Genomic DNA, 6000 nt, shown 5'->3' with positions numbered 1-6000 from the left:
CTCATTAGCAAACTGGATGAAGGGATGCATAGTACCAATCCCAGGAACTGTTTTATTGCTAAAATGCTATAAACTCAGAAACCACCATCCTGCCTTCTTTGCTATTAATCATTTTTACTCAGTGGGATTTGTCTGAGCTTTTTCTTTTTAATAAAAGGAACAAAATCTGTCTCACACTCCAGACCGAAAACCTTTCAACCTGCTCCAGGTTAATTGCTGCTGTTTGTGTCATATATATTGTTAAGCTTTCATATTTGGCATTTTTACTCAAATAGGCCCATAGAAAAGTCATTTTGTATGGCACAAAGCTGAAGCATTGCAACCTACAAAAGATACCATTTTTTAAAAAATGAAACTCTTCCTCCCTTCTCCTTCTACTCTCTCACACATACATGCACAACATTGGAGATATTTTTTTCCTTGCACAAATAAAAAAATGACAGCATTTTCTGCCTTAACCTGTTATGGTTGCTAAGTAACAATAGCACAGTAGCTAGTATTTGCAGCAGTGCTTGGTCTAAGGACCTGACAGTTTGATTAATTCTCCACGGTATCAAACCTGTGCTGTGAATATTTAAAGCAGCTCAGCATTTATGCTGGAAGCTGTTTGCTATTGTCTATGATTTATATAGTGGATTTATAATTAAATGTGTCATCAAGACCTAGAAAACTCACATAATTGAGAATTGGGAGGGGGAACTAAGTTGGCTGCTTTACTAATCTTTATCTGCCTTCCCCTTCGATTTCAAACATGAGAATGTGCATTTTCACAATTGGCTGTGTGCTGAACGGAATGGTTATCTGTTGAGGCTGGGGGCAACAGCATCAAGTGGGACAACTAAAGCTTTATTTGTTTTTATGAAAATGGGTATGTAGAGAGCTTCAGTTGCCTATTGTTTGATGCTATTGACTTCCTTGTATCTCTCTGTCTATCTTTAACAATATTCTATGTCTATTATCACCTTTCCCGTAGATTTGTGGAAATCTATAATTACATTGAACATACAGGTAAACCATAACTTACAACCACAATTGAGCCCAGAATTTAAGTTGCTAAGTGACAAATTTGTTACGTAAGTTTTGCCCCATTTTACAACTTTTCTCCTTACATTTGTTAAGTGTAGTTGTTAAATTAGTAACATGGTTGTTAAGTGAATCTGGCTCCCCCATTGACTTTGCTTGTCAGAAGGTTGCAAAAGGTGGTAACATGACCCTGGGATACTGCAACCATAATAAATATGAAACAGTTGTCAAGCATCCAAATGTAAATCACATGACCATGGGGATGCTGCAACAGTTATAAGTGTGAAAAATGATCATGTCACCTTTTTAAGTGTTTCTGTAACTTCGAATGGTCACTAAATGAACTGTTGTAAGTCAAAGACTACCTGTATTTAAAACATAACCAAGAATTCTTTCAAAAACAAAATCTTTAAAACCTCTGACAAAACATTAGCATCTTGCTTTTTTAAAAAATACATGTTATTGATGTATCATGATAAGAGAGGTCTGCACTGATTGCAGCTCTGAAACAATCAACTATGCATCATAGAAAATAAATGTGAAAAATATCTTATGTTGGGCCTTAAAAAAGATTTGGAAATTGTTTTTCATTCATGAAGCAGTGGAAAGATAATTAATTTGTGATTGGGATTTATAATCATATGGTGCTGGCTCTGAATAAGTTTATGAACCCAGCTCTAACCCTAAGGATATTGTCTTGGAACTTTCTTTTGCAGGGAGTAGAATGGAATTAATGCTCTTTTCAATGCATGTGCCACCATTACCTTCTGTACATGAATGTTTGATCTGTTTTTGTCGTTTGTGACAGAACCCCCTTGCAGACAGAAAGGTGGGAGCTGGCTAGTGAGTAACAAAAAGCAAGCCTGAACTACAGGTAGTCCTCAACTTACAACAGTTCATTTAGTGACTGTTTAATGTTACGGCACTGAAAAAAGTAACTTATGACCATTTTCACAGTTACAACCTTTGTAGCATCCCCATGATCATGTGATCAAAATTCAGATGCTTGGCAACTGGTTCATACTTATGACCATTGCTGTGTCCAATTGTCATGTTTTGCAACCTTTTGACAAGCAAAGTCAATGTGGAATCCAGATTCACTTAACAACCAGGTTGCTAACTTATCAACTGAAGTGATTCACTTAACAACTATGGCAAGAAAAGTCATAAAATGAGGCAAAACTCACTTAAAATGTCTCACTTAACAACATAAATTTTAGGGTCAATTCTGGTCATAAGTCGAGGACTACCTGTATGCAAGGTGTTAAGAATCTAAAGAAGTGGTTAGGGTTAAAAATAATTAAAATATTAAAAATAATTTTAATAATTTTTAGTATCTGTCTTGTTTTCATTAATCATAAAAACAAAACAGATACTAAAATATAAATAAAAACAATTTTTTGTTACACTACTGTTATTGTTACATGTTGACATGTCTGTGGTAAACAGAAGTATTAACGTGTAACAATAATAGTAAACTTAATTTTATTTATGTATGTATTTATTTATTTTAGTATTTGTTTTGTTTTTATGAATAAATAGCATTTTATTATCAGGCAGGGCATATACCATTTAGGAAAAAGCAAAGAAAAAACAAACAAGTATCAACATGTAACAATAATAGTAGTGTAACAAAATAATTTTAACTAAATTTCTCTTTGTTATTTGGCTTATTTATAATTCTGTTAATTATATCAACATGTTTATAGTTAACAACCTTCTTTGTATTTAATTCATATATGGGAATGATTGTCTTCACCTAATTTCTACCTCTTATCTCTATCTATCCATTTCTGCACATTGTAATATTTTTAAATTTTCATTTTCATCTATAGGGATCTCTTCGTTTTTCCACTGTTGTGCAAACATAATTCTAGCTACTGTTAACACATGTAAAATTAAATGTGTATTGTATTCCCTTTATTTATGTGGGTACCTACAAAAATATTTCTGGTTTTAAAATTTAAATGTACATGTTGCTTTACCATTTTTCTAACCTTGACACTATGTACTCTTGAATAGCTGCTTGAGCTGAATACTAGCAGAGCCCAATACTGAACCTAATTCATATATTCCAGTTTTTTAAAATTGAGGAATAAATTTCAGAAAAAGAATTCAGTATTGCTCTGTGAATGTGCCTATGAATTTCATTCTTAATCTAATTTCTTAGATGATTTTGTACTATATCTTTTTTGTGTACTATATATATCTGCATAAGGCTGTAAAAAGCTTCAATACATTTTTAAGATGCAAAGTCTAAAAAGCTTAGGTGATTAAACATGGCTTCCCCTGGCTTCTCTCTCTCTGCTATAGAGAGAACATTCCATTAGGGACTGTTGGTCCAGGTAAGTAGTCTTGGTTAGGAAAGATTTTTGTGCCACTACTGGCACAAAATAACAAACCCTCTTAGCTTGTTAATTGTATTTCCATTTTAAGTATTTTTCAATTAATTAATTGTAATGATGAAAATATAAGCCATTCTTTGATATTCACAGTGTAACGTCTTTTTTATAGACTGTCATTTTCAAATCCACTTTCTGCTCCGTCTCAGACTTGTCTGGTGAAACTTGTTCATCTTCCATAACATCTTTTAAACACTAACTGGCTATAGTGTCAGAGACTCTTAAAAGTAACTGAATATTATGGATCTCTGCTCCTCAGCCTCTTTCTTTGCTTGCCACTGCCTTCACCACTCAACTTACAACAACAATCGAGTCAAAACCACTACTGTTATGTCCGTGGAACTGGTGGGGGTTCCCAACCAGGTCCGCTGTTTGAGCGGGAGCACCAGCCGCTCCCATTGGTTGGCTCCGTTTGACAGTCGGCTATATAAGCCGGCTGTCGGGCAGAGCCAGCCCGTTGTCGCCCGCTAGTCTGCAAGTTAGCAAGCAGATGCGACAACCCTTTATTCCCCGCAATAAAGCCTTGTTAGTTGTACGCTCTGGTCTCATGCCTCTTCCTTACCATCGCTCCACAACACTGGCGACGAGGGTGGGATGGTCGAAGGCTAGCCAGATGCATCTATTCAAAGAGCTGTAAGTCACTGAGAGTGAAGTCACGAGCGCTGTAGCTGCAGCCGCGCAACGCTCACTAAGAGCGCGAAATTCAAAAACAGCCACGTAACCCAGAGAGACAGTCACAGCCTGCGCTCTTTTAAGAGCGTGATTTCAAAGACGATAGAAGAAGACAAACCAGACACTTCCCACGATGAATGCTAATCCGCCATTCCCGCCATTCAAGCCAAACGAGGAAACGTGGGACTCCTACAAGAATCGTTTCAGCCATTTCCTCGATGCCATCGGGTTAGCTGACGCTGCGGAACACAGAAAGAAGTCTTATTTCCTCAGCTATTGTGGGGCCGCCGTTTTTGACACCGCTACAGCGTTAGTCGCACCACGCGCCATCAGAAGCGTCCCATGGGATGAATTACAAGAAATACTCTCCAATCACTACGCGCCAAAACCATCCCAGATCGCTAGAAGGTATGCCTTCAGAATCAGGAAGCAGGCAGTGGGGGAGTCGATCAACGAATACATGGCTGCCCTGAGGACAGCTGCCTTACAGTGCGGTTTCAAAGAATATCTGGAAGACATGCTGCTGGACCAGATCGTCTGTCGGGTTAGAGACCTGAGACTCCAAAGACGTCTGCTGGCAAAAAAGGACCTTGTTTCTGGCCGCCTACTCATTCAAGTTGGTGCATCGTCCTGGCAAGAACTTGAGTCATGCCGATGCCCTCAGTTGCTGCCCCCTGCCAGTCCCAGTCGAGGACCCTGCACCAATTCACGCCATCTTTGAGGTCAACCAACTCAAACTTCCAGTGACAGCCGAAGACATCGCGGCACACTCCAAAAAAGACAAAATAATCGCCCAGGTTCTGGACTGGGTGGGAAGGGGGTGGCCGGAAACTCAATGTACAGTTGACTTTGTTCCCTTTAAAACCCGCCAGCAGGAACTGTCGAGGCTACAGGGATGTCTATTGTGGGGCACAAGAGTAGTCATCCCAGCCACCCTTCGAGTACCCATCCTGAAGGTGCTTCACGAGGGCCATCCGGGCATCGGATGAAGGATGAAGGCGTTGGCCCGCAGCTATGTTTGGTGGCCCGGCATGGATGCTCAAATCGCCAACTGGGTAAGCTCTTGCCAACCCTGCCAAGAAACCAGGGCTGCCCCGCCAGCCGCCATGCCCACCAGATGGGAAAGTGCTAGTGCCCCTTGGTCTTGCCTGCACATCGACCTGGCTGGACCAGTGCATGGCAAGACCTTCTTGGTGGTCGTGGATTCCTACTCCAAGTGGATTGACATGGCCTTGCTTCCCACGACCACCACCCAAGCAGTAGTCAAAGCCCTGACACGTTTGTTTGTCACCATGGACTTCCAGACACGCTGGTGTCTGACAATGGCCCGCAGTTCACGTCATGTGAGTTCAGTATGTACGTGGCCAATTTGGGCATCAGACATGTCCTTACAGCTCCCTTTCACCCCACTAGCAACGGGATGGCAGAGAGAGTGGTAAGGTCAGCCAAGGAGGCACTCGCCAGGTTTGGCCAGGTAGACTGGCACTCTAAACTGTCTCGTTTCCTGCTTAGCCAACATACGACGCCCTGCACCACCACTAACAAATCTCCCACCGAACTACTAATGGGGAGACGCCTTAGAACCACCCTGGACAGGCTACACCCCCACTACTGCCCAGACACCCCTTTAGGGTCTGACAGTCTGGTCAGAGACTTTGCCTTGCAAGACCTGGTGTACGCCAGGAACTATGCAGGGGATCCTTTGTGGGTACCAGGTCAAATCGTGTCAGTCACAGGTCCAAGGTCCTACAGGGTCCTCCTGGAAGATGGACGCTTGTGGCGAAGGCACGTGGACCAACTCAGAAGGCGGTGTGCGACTGATACCAACCCAATCCGACCGGCCAGCGCCAACGTCTCCCTGCCGGTGCCAGACGGAAGCTCCCTGTGGGACCCGGTTTTCCCC

Source organism: Pseudonaja textilis, chromosome 9 (genome assembly GCF_049901715.1).
Source record: "Pseudonaja textilis isolate UNSWEBS1 chromosome 9, rPseTex1.2, whole genome shotgun sequence".
Taxonomy (NCBI): domain Eukaryota; kingdom Metazoa; phylum Chordata; class Lepidosauria; order Squamata; family Elapidae; genus Pseudonaja; species Pseudonaja textilis.
The sequence above is the reverse complement of the archived record's forward strand: the minus strand, read 5'-3'. Positions refer to the sequence as shown.